Source organism: Rhagoletis pomonella, unplaced genomic scaffold (assembly GCF_013731165.1).
Source record: "Rhagoletis pomonella isolate Grant_MI unplaced genomic scaffold, Rhpom_1.0 Rhpom_scaffold_00364, whole genome shotgun sequence".
Classification (NCBI taxonomy): domain Eukaryota; kingdom Metazoa; phylum Arthropoda; class Insecta; order Diptera; family Tephritidae; genus Rhagoletis; species Rhagoletis pomonella.
The window spans coordinates 67,809-85,488 of record NW_023458918.1 but is presented as its reverse complement, the minus strand read 5'-3'; positions in this window follow the sequence as shown (position 1 = coordinate 85,488).

The window sequence follows — 17,680 nt, the reverse complement described above, 5'->3', positions numbered from 1 at the left end:
AACACTGCCAATAGCCTCATACGAAAAATACGTAGCATAAGCGACACGTAGTTGTTACTCGTCGTGAACGGACGTGATTTGCCGTGCTCCGAGTTTTTCTTAAATTCACCTTGTGCTTTTACTTTTAATTCAATGGCGCATAACAATTAAAATTGTGTTACGGGACATTGACTCTGTTAGCCTTTTCCTGTGCTTTTATATTTTACCAATTGGATTATTATGCCGTGTTTTTGTGGCCATAGGGTCGAGCGCGCCCAAACTTCAGTGCAATGTGAAAAATGCCGAGAAATTTATCACTTAGATTGTGTTGTTGGTAACTTGCCTGCCGACCCAAATTATCTAAATAATGCTGAAAATATATATATCTGTGGTTTGTGTGCTCCCGCTCAACTAGACGAGTCTTTGACTTCGCATAACTCGTCGTTACAACAACAGCAAGCCATACAAGTGCAAGTGCCAATGCCGCCTACTGGCGATGATAATTTTAACGAGTTGAAAAGAGCTAACTCTCAACTTCTTGCTGCTGTGACTGCTTTGCATAATGATAATGAGTGCTTACGTAAAAAAACAGATTGTCTTCAAGCCGAGGTTCGTGATTTGCACTGTAAGCTTAACGAGAATAATACAACTTTATCTCATTTGCTCACTCGTTTTGAAAATTTCTTTGATGTATACAACAACAACACTGCTAAATCCATGCAGCCAGCTTCTACTTGCGCCCCAACAGGTGCTATGGGCTCTGTCGACGTAGTTGCTAATGCTGCTGAAACAACAGCTGATACTGCTGCTAATCCGCCGCAGCCTAATGATGCTGCTGCTGCTGCTAGCATTTCAACTGCGACGCAAATTCCAATCGCCGCTACTTCGCAATCTTCGTCGCCTACTTCGGGTATTGTTGTCAAGCCTCCTGCAGTTGTTGGTAACGAGAACGAATGGAGAACAGTGCAGAATAAAAAGAAATACAAACGAAGTAATAAAAATAAAATTGTTAACAACAAAGATTGCGCTCCTAACAATGCTAATGTTGAAGCAGGTACTAGTTCAATGCCTGATAGTGCTGAGAGCAACAACAATGCTCCCATTACAAATGATAACACTTCTTCTGCCGATAACCTGTCAGTTTTGGGTACTGGTAATGCTGTGCTTGCTCAACAACAAATAAATGATGAAAGGGAATTTGAAGACAATGCTGCGTGGGCAAAAGTAAACAACAAAAGGCGAAATAACAACGTAGTTGTTGTGGGTTCTAATGCAAGCACCGAATTGTGCATTGCTGATCGTATGATGTGGGCGCACTTGTCGTCATTTGATCCTAAAGTCACTGCTGATGATATTAAGAATTATGTGTGTAAGCATGTGAACATTGATAAAAAGGCTCTCTCTTGCTATGCTTTAGTTAAAAAAGATGACCCAGCAGAAAATCGTACCCACGTTAACTTCAGGTTGGGTGTTCTATCTGCCGAGTTTAATAGTATTCTTGATGCGAAAATTTGGCCTATAAATGTAAGAGTGAAACCATTTAATTTTTTTCGCAAACGGGGAGGTCGCAAACGAAGAGGTCGAACCCAACAACAAAATGTGTAGAAGCCAGTACAACAACAAGATGTGCAGAAGCCGGCGCGGCTAATAATAATTTATATGACCTTAAGGTATACTTCCAGAATGTCTCTGGCATTCGAACTAAAGGGGAGGCAGTACGGCTTTTTAGTTCTCGTTTGGATTTTGATGTCATTGTGTTTGTTGAAACCTGGCTTACAATTAATTTCTTTGATAGTGAGTATTTTGACTCCAATTTGTATAACGTTTACCGCAAAGATAGAGACTCCCTGAAAACCGGCTGCGATAGAGGTGGGGGCGTTCTCATTGCTCTTCAAAGAAAATTTCATTCTCACTTGGTTGCGCTTGATAATTATGATTCGCTTATGGACCAGCTATGTGTTAGCATTAAGGGAGCTTCTTCGCCAAGCTCGCTGTTTGTTATTGCTTCATACATTCCACCCAATAGCGCGGATTACATTTATAGTGCAAACACTGATAATGTGACCTCTTTAATTCTAAGTAAGGTAGCTGATAATCATGTTTGTGTATTAGGTGACTTTAACTTATCTAATGTAGGCTGGTCTCCTATATCAAACTCTGGCCTTATGCCCATAAATATTAGTAAGTCGCATGAGTCTTATCTTGTAGACAATATTTTGAGCGTTAACTTAGTGCAAATTAATAAATATGTAAACAGGCTTGGCAGAATTCTTGATCTTGTTTTCGTCAGTGACAATATAAACACCTCAATTGAAGAATGTCATTTTCCTTTATCGCCATCTAACTTGCACCACGTTCCTCTGACTATTAATTTTGAGTTTTATAAGTTTGCATCAAATGCCTCTGTTGAAGATGTACGTTTCAATTTTAAAGCCGGTAATTTTTCTGAATTAAACTTATGTTTATCTGAGCTTAATTGGGAGGATTTATTTTCTACCTCTGATGTCTCAGCTTGTTTTTGTATCTTTAAAGACATATTATCTGAAGTGTGCCTAAAATGGGTTCCCATTGTCAGGAAAAAAACATATAAACTTCCATGGTACAATCGTCGCCTGAAGAAGTTGAAGAATCTGAGGAACAAATTCTTTAAAAGGTACAAGGCTACTGGTAACTTCATATTTTATGCATCATACCAGAAATACATGAAGGAATTTAACTGTTTGGATAAATTTCTTTATAGAAATTATATACTTAAAGTTGAGTCAGGTATAAAAGCCAGCCCCAAATCATTCTGGAGTTTCATCAAATCAAAAAAATCTATCTCCAGTATTCCATCTGCTATATTCTTGGAGAACGAATCTGCTAGTAACTTAACTGATTCAGCAAATTTATTCGCGAAGTTTTTTAGCTCTAATTTTATATTGGATGATAGTAACTCCGAATTTGTGGCTGGTTCTGGAGACAATGTTTCTTCCGTAAATTTTGGATCTCTCAGACTTTCATCTGAGGATGTTATAAACGGAATAATGGGTCTTAAGCCTTCAGAAAAAACTGATATTGATGGTATTTCGGTTTTTTTGATCAAAAATGCGCCAGCGTTAATTTTACCAATTACAATTATTTTTAATATGTCTCTGGCTTCAGGCTATTTTGTGGAAGATTGGAAAATTACGTGCATTACTCCTACTTTCAAAAGTGGAAATAAGAATAATGTTTGTAACTATCGTCCGATTTCAAAGCTGTCCACCATCTCGAAGCTTTTTGAGGTTATTGTAAAAGAGAAAATATATTTTGCAACCAAAAGTCTAATAACACCATTTCAGCATGGCTTTATTCCAAATCGGTCTACAATTACTAATTTGACTGAATTTAGTGAATACTGCTTCGAGTCTTTCCAACTTGGTCTTCAAGTTGATTGCGTATACACTGACTTTTCCAAGGCTTTCGATAAAGTATCACACGTGGTGCTAATTAGTAAGCTTGAACACCTGGGATTTCATTCTGTTTTCTTAAAGTGGATAAAATCGTATCTATCTAATAGGCAATGTGTGGTCACTGTTGATAACACCAACTCACGACCTTTTATAGCGTGTTCAGGCGTTCCTCAAGGAAGCATTTTAGGCCCACTGCTCTTTGTGTTATTCATAAATGACATAAGCAGTTGCTTCTCTTTCGCTAAATACCTATTATATGCTGACGATCTAAAAATATATTCTAATATTCAAAATCGTGATGACATTAATAAGGTTCAGGCAGATATTGATAATCTCCAGGTCTGGTGCTTAAACTCTCACCTCTCCTTAAATATAAAAAAGTGCTTCAAAATAACGTTCGCGAAGATACAAAATGTTTTGCCTTCCACCTATATGATTGATGACTCTGTTTTAGATTCTTTAGAAGAAACTAAGGATCTTGGTATCTTCTTTACCTCGAACTTTTCTTTTAATAGCCACATAAGCTTTATTATCGCTAAAGCGTACTCACTTTTGGGCTTTATTAGGTGTAATTGTGCGAAATTTTCGGATCCTTATACTCTTAAATTACTTTATACAGCCTTTGTTCGGTCAAACTTGGAATATGGTGCTATAATATGGAGACCATACCATATTTCCGCAGTAAATAGAATTGAAAGGGTCCAAAAAATATTTCTTAGGTTTGCGCTACGCTTATTAAACTTCTCTGAGCCGATGCCTACTTATAATTCACGGTTACTTCTAATAAATTTGAAAACGCTGGAGACAAGGCGAGTAATTCTTTCATTATCTTTCTTTTTCAATATTATTAGTGGTGACATTGATTGTACATCTCTTCTCGCTCGGATTAATTTTAACATCCCGCGGAGGTCTCTGCGTATTGTTGTACCCTTCTATGAACAAATTCTTAGAACTGATTACGCTCGAAATGCTCCCATCGCTCGAGCTATCAATGAACTTAACAGGATCTCGAACTCTGTTTCGTTTGATTTCTCAATATCTAAGTATGAACTTATTAACATATTGAATACAGTTTTGTATTGTTAAGTTTTTACGTTGTTTGTTACATATAGCTCGTAGTCTGTAAGAAACCTGTATTTCATAGACTTGAATAAATAAATAAATAAATAAATAAAGTTCAACAGAGAAAACAATAATAAAATACACGATATACTTTTCAAAAATAGCTACCCGCGCAACTTGATAGAAAGGCTAATAGGGGGAACAATCAACAAAACTTCACGCCCAAATCACACAGAAAATACAGAAAAAAAGTACATAGGCGTAACATACATTCCAGGGCTAACAAACAATCAAACACTGCATAGAATGATTGAAAATGAGAAAATTAGATACGCTCACAAACCTCATAATACACTGCATAGAATCTTTACAAAAACAAAAGACAAAGTTCAGAAGGAACAACAAAACAATGTAGTGTATCAAATAAATTGCAAAGGCAAAGGAAACGAAAGCTGCAATAAATGCTACATTGGCACTACGAAAAGAGCGCTAAGCATAAGAATCCACGAGCACGAAATGGATGCAAAAAACAAAAAGATGACAACAGCATTGGCTCAACACCTGACTAACAACGAACACACAGCTGACTTCGCGAATACAATGATCTTAGATGTAGAAAGAAGAGAAAGAAGACGAATGGCACTGGAAAGTCTCCGCATACAGCAGCAGCTTAACAACACGATGAATTTCAAAGAAGACGTGGACAGCACAAACAGCGCTTACACAGCTGTTATCCAAAGTAGGAATGAACGCCAGCGAAAGCAGAAACAAACAAACAATTGATGGGTGTTAATGTACACAAAAAATTTTTCCTGTGATATATGTAAATGTTATTATTGTTAAATGTGAGTTATATGTTAAATGTAAAGTTCAAAATATTGTATTTCATGTTTATTGTTTGTCGTTCTAATAAAAAACAGACTCCCTGAGGAAGGCGCGAAATGCGTCGAAACGCGTAGGAGTACAAAGGAAATTTTATTTCGCTTTTAACTCAACGGCCGAAACAGCTCTAACCCAGCAAACAACTAGATAGGAACTTGGCCCAAATTAAACACACAAATATACGAATTGTTTTCATTTAAATTTTCAAATAAGCGTACGTCAAATATTGATCTCACTTTGTTTATTACATTATGGGCCGAGGGTAAATAAAACAATTGGATGTCTTACATTCCTTTTTTTTATAACTGTCAATATTTCGCCTTCAATGTAAAGGCATCTTAAGGACTGCAAAACCACAATATGCATACATATACAAACAAATATTTACAAAACGTAAAACAAAACACAACTTACAATCTTAGCTTTGCCTGGTCGACTAAACATATCCGCGAAAATGCATTAACAAACAAACTTAGTGACAATAAGTCTAAGCATGAAAATGTAAACAATTCAAAAAAGCGATGAACCGTAAGATGAACTATTGTATGTATGTATCATCCCAAAATTACATTATTGTTGTCCGAAGAAATGTTGCTATCGGACCGACGATTCGTTTTTTCATGAACACCTGACGCCTACACTATTGATTGATGTTGTGGGTGAGAACTATATTGCGATACACATGAGCGCAATTATCGGTTTCTGTTTTAAAATTCATCCTTTTATTATTAGAGGTGTTCATGATATGTAGCATCTCCAAAACATACCGTTTATTATAATTTTTCTCTTGTTGCAAGATAGCTACATTTTCAAAGTCAGGATAATGTCCCATTTCCTGACGGTGAGATGACAAGGCTGTCTTATTTTCCCACGAATTGCTTCTTAACTTAATATTAGACTTCTGTGCGGAAATCCTTGTCTTTAGTTTAGATTTTGTTGTCCCCACATATACCATATTGCACACGTGGGACCCGTCCCCATTTCATGGCATTTTGTAAACTACGTCAGATTTCTTATTTCTGGGAATTTTGTCTTTGGTATTGCTATAGATCTACTGTAATGTGTTGTTGTAAACTTTATTACTTTAATCTTAATGTTTTCCCCCTTATTGTTACTGATGTAGTAGTTTCATATGAGCTTATTAATTATACCTCGGTGAAATTCGTTTCGTTATAGGATTTCTTTAATTATGGTAATATTCTTCGGTTGATAAATTTTGTCACTTATGGAGAGAACTCTTCTTATAAAATCGCTAGCCGTATCTAGAACTGTTTTCCTCTCATGTTTGGAGTTGAAATTTATGAGCCTCCCTGATGCTGTCTGTTTTTTATACCAGTCGAGTGTTATTCCATTGTTCTTTCTTATTATTAGGGCGTCCAGATACGGCAATTGTCCATCTTTTTACCTATTGATGCGCCTAAAAGATGCAGCGATTTCTATCCTCAAGTTACATACTTGATGACAGTACGAATGAAAATTATAATAGCGAGGTTTTAGTTTTTTAAACAAATTTTTTTTTTTTCGATTGCAAATTTTATTGTTTTATTATAGTTGTTTATGGTGTTGAGCATCTTGCCCATATCTTCTGTTTTAATGATTGCAAATAGGTCATCTACATATTTATATTCGAAATTCGCCAATAGTTCCTCCATAACTATGTCTGCTATTACGGGAATCGCTGCTGAACCCATAAGCATTCCTGACGTTTGCTCATAGATCTTGTCATTATACTTGAAATAGCGGTTTTCTTTTATACAAAATTTTAGTACGGTTAAAAATAGATCCTCAGCTAACGGTGTGTGCTCCTGTATAGAACTCCATTTTGAGTCTATGATCTCTATGGCAAAATCTACGGGTATACTCGGAAACAACGAAATAACATAAAATGACACTAAACTTTCATCGTCATAATTAAACGTACTTCCAATATTTTCTCTGAATTCCATGGCGTCCTTTAACATATATTTTGAGGATTTTTTTAGATTTTTAAGTATTTATACGGACAACATATTTATATAAATCATAACACGGTGAGTTAATGGACGAACATATAGGTCTCAAAGAGAGTCCTTGGGGGGTTCGCGGTTTTGCTAGAAAGTAAGTGCTTTTCCCTTAAATCAATCATTTTGTTTTTGTACATTCGCTCTACAATTTCATTGTTTTTGTCTTGTAGTTTATTCGTCGGGTCGCGGTTTAAAACCCGGGATTACTGTATTCTAGATTGTTTACATTTTCATGCTTAGACTTATTATCACTAAGTTAGATTGTTAATGCATTTTCGAGGATATGTTTTGTCGCCCAGGCAAATCCAAGATTGTAAGTTGTATTTTATTTTACGTTTTTTAAATATTTATTTGTATATGTATCCATATCGTGCTTTTGCAGTAATTAAGATGCCTTTAGATTAAAGGCGAAATATCGACAGTAATAAAAAAAGGAATATAAGACATCCTAGAGCTCGAACAACAATCAAAAGATTACAATAAACGACCATCAAACTAAACCTAAACATGTTCAAACGGAGAGCACACCGAAGTGACCAGCACACATCTAAGGTCTACACAAACATCAAGCACAATTATGACGTCAAAACCAGAAAAAATATCAAAAGCTATCAAAATACAACAAAACAAATTACTAGAATGGCAGAATCAGCCAAATTCCTGGAAAGGTGCAAAGGAGTGGAATAACGCACAATTTTATTAACAACGCTACTAAAAACATTATCTACATAATTAGCAACAACACCAGCAATAATAAGATGCCAACAAAAATCACCAACTCAGTGTCAGTTTACGTCCAAAATGTTTAAAGTAAACTCTTGAATCTTCTCATCAGTATCAAGCACGAACTACTCCGACAAAAAAGTAACAAGGTAAATATACTGAAGGCGCAGATTAAATAACGTGACTCCGATGCATTTATTGAAAAAGAAAACGCAATAAACAACAACCACATGACAAATATTAAGAAAAGACAAACAAGCTAGTACGAAAAACTAAGAGACAAACAAAAACAACTACTAAATATTAGGGGTGCACCAGAGTGGTTTTACAATACTACAACTTCCGAAATTCCAGAGGAGGTTCAGTGGGCTTCTCTCATTAGGTCCAAAATTTGCCTTGCCAACAATCAAGAAAGAGTTTCCATTATTGAAAATTATTACAGACGGGGAAAATTGCATACACACAATTAAGGATAGGGAAAAACAAGAAATTTAAAGAAACAATTTAACGATGTTAATACGTGACCATCTCAATAGGACGAAAAATACAATGAGAGACAGGTTTATTCGCGACACGTTCCATTCTGCTAAGACATTCTTAAAAATCAATAAGCAATTTTTGATTCTCAATGCCGACAAAGGGTACGTTGCTTTTATGATGGAAAAATCTAAATATGATATGAAGATGCAAAAGATTGTTAATGACATCTCCACCTACCGGGTTTTAAACCGCGACCCGACGAATAAACTACAAGACAAAAATAATGAAATTGTAGAGCGAATGTACAAAAACAAAATGATTGGTTTAAGGGAAAAGCACTTACTTTCTAGCCAAACCGCGAACCCCCCAAGAATTTACGGATTACCCAAAATCCATAAAGAAGGAATCCCTTTGAGACCTATATGTTCGTCCATTAACTCACCTTGTTATAGTTTATGTAAATAGTTGTCCGTATACTTAAAAATCTAACAAAATCCTCAAAATATAATGTAAAGGACGCCATGGAATTCAGAGAAAAGATTGGAAGTACGTTTATTTGTGACGATGAAAGTTTAGCGTCGTTTGATGTTGTGTCGTTGTTTCCGAGTATACCCGTAGATTTTGCCATAGAGATAATAGAGTAGTCGTTGCGGTGTTACGACGTGTTTTTGTAGCGCTCTGTTAGTGTATCAGTCTGCTTAGTTCATCTCAGACTTTTATTGCTTAATATGCTAAATTGCCCAAAGTGCTCCTCTTTGATTGAGGATGACGATCATATTTCCTGTGACTTTTGTGAAATAAAAGCTCAGGTGAAATGTGCAAAATTAAGCTATAATGCTTTGAACATAATAAAAATTAACAAAAATGTGCTATTTCATTGCGACGAGTGTGCATTGCGCCGTCCCTCGGTCTCGTCTTTGCTCATAGAAGAAGCTAAAAAGAATATAAACGCACTTAGTGAATTTTTACAGTCCTTAACTAACAAACAGTTCTCTATCGTAAGCAATAACAACATAAATAGCACTGGGTTGAAGAGCAAAGGTATTGTGACGCGCTCTAGGACAAAGATCGTTGACCCTAAAGTGCAATCGCAATCGGCATCAAAAAACGCTCTTGTTTCTAATCTACCCGATCATTCCAAAACCTCTTGCAAAAACAATGCTGTAAGTGGTGTTGGTGCTAATTCTGGGGCGAAAGAATTTCAAGAAGAAAACAATGTTGACAATATGCTGACAGCTGATGCTGCTGGTAACGTAGTTGCTGAGGCCGCTGGTAACGCAGTTTCTGATGCTAACGCTGCTGGTAACGCCGTTGCGCCGGAACCTCAGTGGAACGTGGTGAAGAGAAATAAGCGCAATAAACAAAAAATTATTGTTGGCTCAAATACTAATGCAGATTTGAATGTAGCGGTGCACCTTAAATGGTTACATTTGTCTTCGTTCGCGCCGTCTGTTACTGAAGATAATATAAAAGACTACGTTGCCATAAATGCAAGTTTGGATAAAACTGCTCTAATCTGTTACAAATTGGTAAAGAAGGGCACCCCTACTTCGCAATTAAAACATGTGGATTTTAAATTGGGTGTTCCTTCCACGTCTTTTGATAAATTGCTAACGCCTGACATCTGGCCTATGAATGTGACAGTTCGTCAATTTCGTTTTTTCGAGAAAAGTGCACAAACTCTCGAGAAAGCTTAGCTCACCCCTCTTGCGGAATAAACAAATATTTAAAAGTTTATTTTCAAAATGCGTCGGGGCTCAGAACGAAGTCGATGAACGTGCATTTGCTAAGTTCCCAGTTGGAATTCGACGTATTTATAACTATTGAGACATGGCTTAATACTGTTTTTCGTAATGATCGTGATCCATTTAAGTCTGGTTGCAATAGGGGTGGTGGAGTACTTTTGGCATCTCGTTGTAGCCTTCGACCGTCGCTAGTACAATTACAGGAAGATGATTCGCTATTTGACGTCGTACATACCACCAGCCAGTAATGAATTCATTTATAAGACTCATGTTGATAACATTGTATCACTTAATGATCGAATTGGAAACCATCAACTATGCGTGTTTGGTGATTTTAATCTAAATAGAATTATTTGGTCCTACTTAGATAATAATTTATTTCTAACCCCGTCTAATATTAGTAGCGATATAGAATCATATTTTGACTTAGTAAATGGATTCCAAAACAATTTAAATCGCACTTTGGATCTTATCTTTGTAAGTTCTAACATTATGTTTCATCTTGATATTCCTGCAGTATCAATCTCACCGCCCAATATCCAGCATTCCCTCTTGCGCTTGAAATTGAGTTTCTGGAATTCTTTGATATTACTGAAGAAAGCCAGAATATCTCATTTAATTACAACTCGTGTGATTGGGAATTTGTCAATGATTTATTTTAAGATATTGACTGGGATGATATTTTTGGTGGAGCTGATGCTGCAGTGTGCTTTAAACTATTCAAAAGCAATGTCGTTAATTTATGTAAAGAGTTCATTCCAGTTCATGCTAAATTACCTTTTAAGCTTCCTTGGTATTCAAAGAAGCTAAAACATCTAAAGAACTTGAGAAATAAGTTCTTCAAAAAATATAAATTAACTAAAGATCAGAAATTCTTTGACTTATACTCCTCCTACAGGACCCAATTTAACAACATGAATAAATCACGCTACAGAGACTACATTAGTAATTTTGAAACACAAATCAAAAGTACTCCGCATAGTTTTTGGAGGTTCATTAAATCTAGAAAGAGGCTTTCAAGTGTCACTAACTCAGTTTTTTATGGTGACGTCTCTGCCAACTCTCTCTCTGAAGCTGCTGATCTCTTTGCCGATTTTTTTCTCTTCAAACTTTGTCACAGATGATGAGCTAACTGATGCTGAATATGCGGACCTATTTTCAGATAACTCGGATATTTTAAATAATTCCTTCAACTATGGCTCTTTAGTCTTAACTGATGAAGACATTTGTGAAGGTGTTAATGGGCTAAAGCTTTCAATGCAAACGGATCTGGATGGGCTGTCGATCATTTTTCTTAAAAAATGCCCTTCATTAATTGCTCCACTAAAAGTCATATTTAATAGGTCTCTTGCCGCTGGAATTTTCATTGATGACTGGAAAATCACATCAATCATGCCAACCTGCAAATCTGGAAATAAAAGCGACGTTAGCAACTACAGACCCATCTCGAAACTAGCTTCCGTATCAAAACTGTTTGAATGCATTATTAAAAGGAAACTCCTCTTCAATATTAAGAACTACATTTGTCTGAACCAACACGGTTTTGTTCCAGGCAGGTCTACGACGACCAACCGTGCAGTATTTACTGACAACTGTTTAAATGCCTTCCAAAATGGCTATCAAGTGGACACAATCTATACGGATTTCTCCAAAGCATTTGATAGGATATCCCACAAGATATTAGTTGTTAACTTTCCCAATTAGGCTTTCATTCGGTTCTTCTTCGGTGGATCAAGTCTTATTTAGCTGAAAGGAAGAGTTTCGTTTTTCTAAATGGAGTTTCTTCCAAAACATTCACCCCTACTTCCGGGGTCCCGCAAGGAAGCATCTTGGGTCCCTTGTTTTCATTTTATTCATAAACGACATCGGGGCATGCATTTCAACTGCTAAGTTTCTTTTGTACGCTGACGACTTAAAAATTTATTCAGTGATAAAAAGCCCTAGTGACTCTTTTGCTCTTCAATCTGAGATCGACAAATTGCATATCTGGTGTTTAAAAAATCGATTGTGTCTTAATATAAAAAATGCTATAAAATTACATTTGCCAAACTACCAAAGCCTCTGCAAACTTCGTATCATATTTCTAGCTCGCTTTTATCGCCGGCTAATGAAATTAAGGACCTTGGGCATATAAACTGCGTTATAGCAAATGCGTTCTCCATGCTAGTTTTTGTTCGTCGAATAACTAAAGATTTTCGGGATCCTTACACTTTTAAGACTTTATATTCTGTTTTTATCCGATTTAAGTTAGAGTATGAAGCTTTCACTTGGAATCCGTACCAGCACATTCATATAAGTCGTTTGGAGTCTGTGAAAAAGGTTTTTATACGCTATGCCCTGCAATCATTAAATTTTTCTGAACCAAAACCTTCTTACTTCTCTCGATGTCAACTAATTAACTTGATGACCCTTCGTAATAGAAGATTAGCTCTCTCAATGTCTTTCATGCTCGACATCATTTCCGGCAAAACTGATTGTCCTGCCTTGCTCGGAAGAGTTAATTTTAATGTTCGGAGTAGAAATCTACGAAGCACTGAATTATTTAAAATTAGCTTTAATAAAACAGTTTATAGCATGAACGCAACAATCAGAAGAACAGTGGCCGAATTAAACCTTATCTCAAGTTCTCTAGATTTAGACTTTTCTTTACCAAGGACTACACTCCGGAATATTTTTTTTTCTCATTTCTGTAATAACCCAGCTTGATTGGGTTATCAAGCACGAGCTTTTTAAACAATTTTTAATTTTCATTTCAATGTATGCAGTTTTCATAGTCTGTAATGAACTGTAGTTCTTAGACTTATTTATAACTAAATGCTAATTGTACCTATTACAATGATTACAATTTTGAGATCTCTATTGCATTGAAAGCTCTTAAGTTACTGATTTTTCAGTCTGTAGAAACGAAGGTTTGCTTTTTCCTAGTTTTCCATTTTAGATTAATTTGGTAACTTTCTTGTTAGTCTGTAAGAATAATTTTTTTGTATTCATTGGCTAAATAAATAAATAAATAAATATATAAAATGGAGTTCTATACAGGAGCACACACCGTTAACTAAGGATCTATTTTTAACCGTACTAAAATCTTGTATAAAGTAAAACCGCTATTTCAAGTATAATGACAAGATCTATGAGAAAAGGTCAGGAATGCCTATGGGTTCAGCAGCGACACCCGTGATAGCAGACATAGGTATGGAGGAACTATTGTCGAATTTCGAGAAGGACTCTAACAATAAACAACGATTATTAACTAAATATGTAGATGACCTATTTGCAATCATCAAAATAGGAGATATGGACAAGATGCTCAACACCCTAAACTATAATAAAACAATAAAGTTTACAATCGAAATATAAAAAGATGGACATTTGCCGTATCTGGACACCCTTATAATAAGAAAGAACAATAGAATAACACTCGACTGGTATAAAGAACAGACAGCATCAGGGAGGCTCATAAATTTCAACTCCAAACTTGAGAAGAAAATGTATATATAAATACGCCACAAGAAAATATTGCAATACCTTTTCTAAAGGCACCGTTAACTCGATTTAAATGAAACATACACCGATTTAAAGGATATAACTTGCTCTAATCCAGAAATGTTAATTCCGATACATACGAGGCGTGACATCTGACATATAGACTAAAATGTGAAAACCACTATATCTCTAAAACCAATTATGCTTTAGAACTGAAACTTAGCACAGATGCATAGATTGTAAATACCCTACTTACAGTGAAAAATTGTAGGTACTGGAAAAGTGGGCGTGGCACTTCCCATACAAACTGAAATTCTCATATCGCTTATCTCTGGAACCACTTATGCTAAAGCAACTTATGTTGTCAATACCGTACTTACGGCAAAAAGTGGTCGATTTTGCAAAAGGGGGCATAGCACCGCCCATAAAAACTGAAATTCTCATATCGCTTATCTCTGGAACCACTTATGCTAACGTCCTGAAATTGGACACCGCAACATATGTTGTCAATACCGTACTTACGGCGAAAAGTGGTAGATTTTTGAAAAGGGGCGTAGCACCGCCCATAAAAACTGAAATTCTCATATCGCTTATCTCTGGAACTGCTTATGCTAACATCCTGAATTTTAGCACAGCTATTTACGCTAACAGTAACGTGCTTACGGCGAAAACTGGTAGATAATGGAAAAGGGGGCGTGGGACCTCCCATACAAGCTGAACTTCTCATTACGCTTATCTGTGTATCCCCTTATGCTGACGTTCTGAAATTGTGCGCAGCTGCATATGTTGTCATTACTGATCTGAAATGCAATTTCCATATCGCTTATATCTGGAACCACTTATGATAAGGTAATGGAATTTGATACACATACATCTATAATATCAAATGGCAAAAATCATTCAATTCGAACCATTTTCTATCAGATTTCTAAATCGCATTGAATGATTGTTGGATCGGTGTGTTTGTCTTCCGTTAGGTGGCGCAGGGTTTGATAGTAGAGATGGGCATGGGACTAAATATTAAATCCCGATTCCGCCCATACCGAAATTCAATTTTTAACTTCCGAACCCGCTCATCCCGACGTTTTTCAGAATTGTACCGCGGGCCCGGGGCCCCGAAATCTATCTCTAAAAAAATTCACAAGTCTTGCAAATTAATTTTAAATTAAATAAATTGTATGAAAGATCTGGCATCCTCCGATTGTTTTATTTTGCTTTGCTGTTCGTTTTCGTCTCGATAAAACATAAAAAGGTCATTTTTCATAAAATTTTTTAAGGAAGATTTTCCTAATTTTCCGAGGTTGCGGTTTTATAGGGAGTACCGGGAGAGGATTTTGGTCCCTTTCAATATTGGTGATAAGCAAAATTTAAAAGTGTATGAAAAAATGTCGAATTTCGACAACTGGGCGATACTAGTAATTCTAAATACGGCTAGCAATTTTATAAGAAGAGTTCTCTTCATACGAAGAATATTACCATAATTAAAGAAATCCTATAACGAAACGAATTTCCCCGAGGTATAATTAATAATCTCATACGCAACTACAACGTCAGTAACAATAAGGGGGAAAACATAAAGATTAAAGTAATAAAGATTATAAATCGGCGACCTATATTCCGGGATTATCGGAGAGGATTAAACATTCTAAAATGTATGACAAGGAGAATTTTCAAATAGCATTCACTTATGACAACACATTACAGTAGATCTATAGCAATACCAAAGACAAAATTCCCAGAAATGAGAAATCTGACGTAGTTTACAAAATGCCATGAAATGGCGGCGGGTCCCACGAGTGCAATATGGTATATGTGGGGACAACAAAATCTAAACTAAAGACAAGGATTTCCTTACAGAAATCTAATATTAAGTTAAGAAGGAATTCGTCGGAGAATAAAACAGCCTTGTCATCTCACCGTTAGGAAATGGGACATTATCCTGACTTTGAAAATGTAGCTATCTTGGAACAAGAGAAAAATTATAATAAACGATATGTTTTGGAGATGCTACATATCATGAACACCCCTAATAATAAAAGGATGAATTTTAAAACAGAAACCGATAATTGCGCCCATGTGTATCGCAATATAGTTCTCACCCACAACATCAATCAATAGTGTAGGTGTCAGGTGTTCATGAAAAAACGAATCGTCGGTCCGATAGCAACATTTCTTCGGACAACAATAATGTAATTTTGGGATGATACATACATACAATAGTTCATCTTACGGTTCATCGCTTCATGTGTTGTTGTTTGTATGTTTTTTGTTTATGATTACTGTATTTTGAATTGTTTACATTTTCATTCTTAGACTTATTGTCACTAAGTTTGTTTGTTAATGCATTTTCGCGGATATGTTTAGTCGACCAGGCAAAGCCAAGATTGTAAGTTGTGTTTTGTTTACGTTTTGTAAATATTTATTTGTATATGTATGCATATTGTGTTTTTGCAGTCCATAAGATGCCTTTAGATTGAATTCGAAATATCGACAGTTATAAACAAAAAGGAATATAAGACATCCAATTGTTTTATTTACCCTCGGCCCATAATGTAATAAACAAAGAGAAATCAATATTTGACGTACGCTTATTTGAAAATTTAAATGAAAACTATTCGTATATTTGTTTACATTAACCCTCTTTCGAACCGAATTCTGAGATAGGGCGTTCTTCAACCAAATTCTGTGATAGGGTGTTTTTCAATATTTTCAATATTTTTTTCAGAATTTATGCGAGTTGCACTAGAAATTTCCTGATTTTCTCGATTTTAGCAAGTAAATTAGTCATGAAATCTTATTTTTTTTTTTGAATAACTATTTGCTGATATTTTCACATATATGTAAATAGTTTTGACGAAGGTACATAAACCGCACTTGGCAGTGCAACTGCTTTCTCTCGGAAACAATATGCCAGTACGCAGAATGTCCACATCTCAAAAGTTTTCCCCATATATGTAATTACTGCAAATCAGGACCATCTATTAGTACTAAATTGGCGAAAGTATAAATTTTATGCGATACTTCACATCTGTTTGGCGCACTGCGGTTGTAGAAGTAGTTATTGGATTTTCACGATATGCCGTTGCTATTTATGCCTTTGATCATTACATATGAAATAACAGGTAACATCTTTGATGGTACTGCATCTGGATCGAGGCGTCTTCTCTTGGCATTAATACTTGCATAAATGATATCATTCGGTTTGAAGTGTAGAGCGCAAACTTTCGATGATCCAGTTAGTTTAACATCATACGCATTCATCCAATCCCTTCCTTGCGTAACATCACGAAACATATCTACCTCACTGTTGTCTGTGCTTCTGCATAAACAGCAAGTATCTGGCATTTTAAACGAATTTTTTTCTTTTTGTTCTTTTTAAAACAAGTATTTTTTGATTTGAAATCAACTTTTTTTTTATTTAGAAACTAATTTATAATGTTGCTAGTTTCAAATGGGTTAACGCAATGAAAAAACCGTTGTCATATAAGCGTATAAAAAATAAATATGTCATATATTGATTTCACTTTGCTTATTACACTATGCCTCGGCCAAGAGCTCAAAAAACAATCAATCGGTGCAATCTCCAAAAATATGCGTATTAAAATGTGATTTTGGAATAATAGTAGACTTCCGCGCAATAAAATACGGCATGTTGTACAATCAGTAGCGCTCTATGAGCAAACATGCGATATGGAATTGTCCCGCACGGTACTGTACCACTGCTGTTAAAGCAGGCCTTTTCAACGAAAACTGTTCCTAAAAAGATTTTAGTTTGTTGCTTTAAAATGTGAAGCCTGGTTTAAACCGAAGCATTTTTGCCTGAAAGTATACTTATGTACTAGGGCGGCAGATATAAAGAACTTAGAGCGTTTTTTTAATTTCTTTGGCA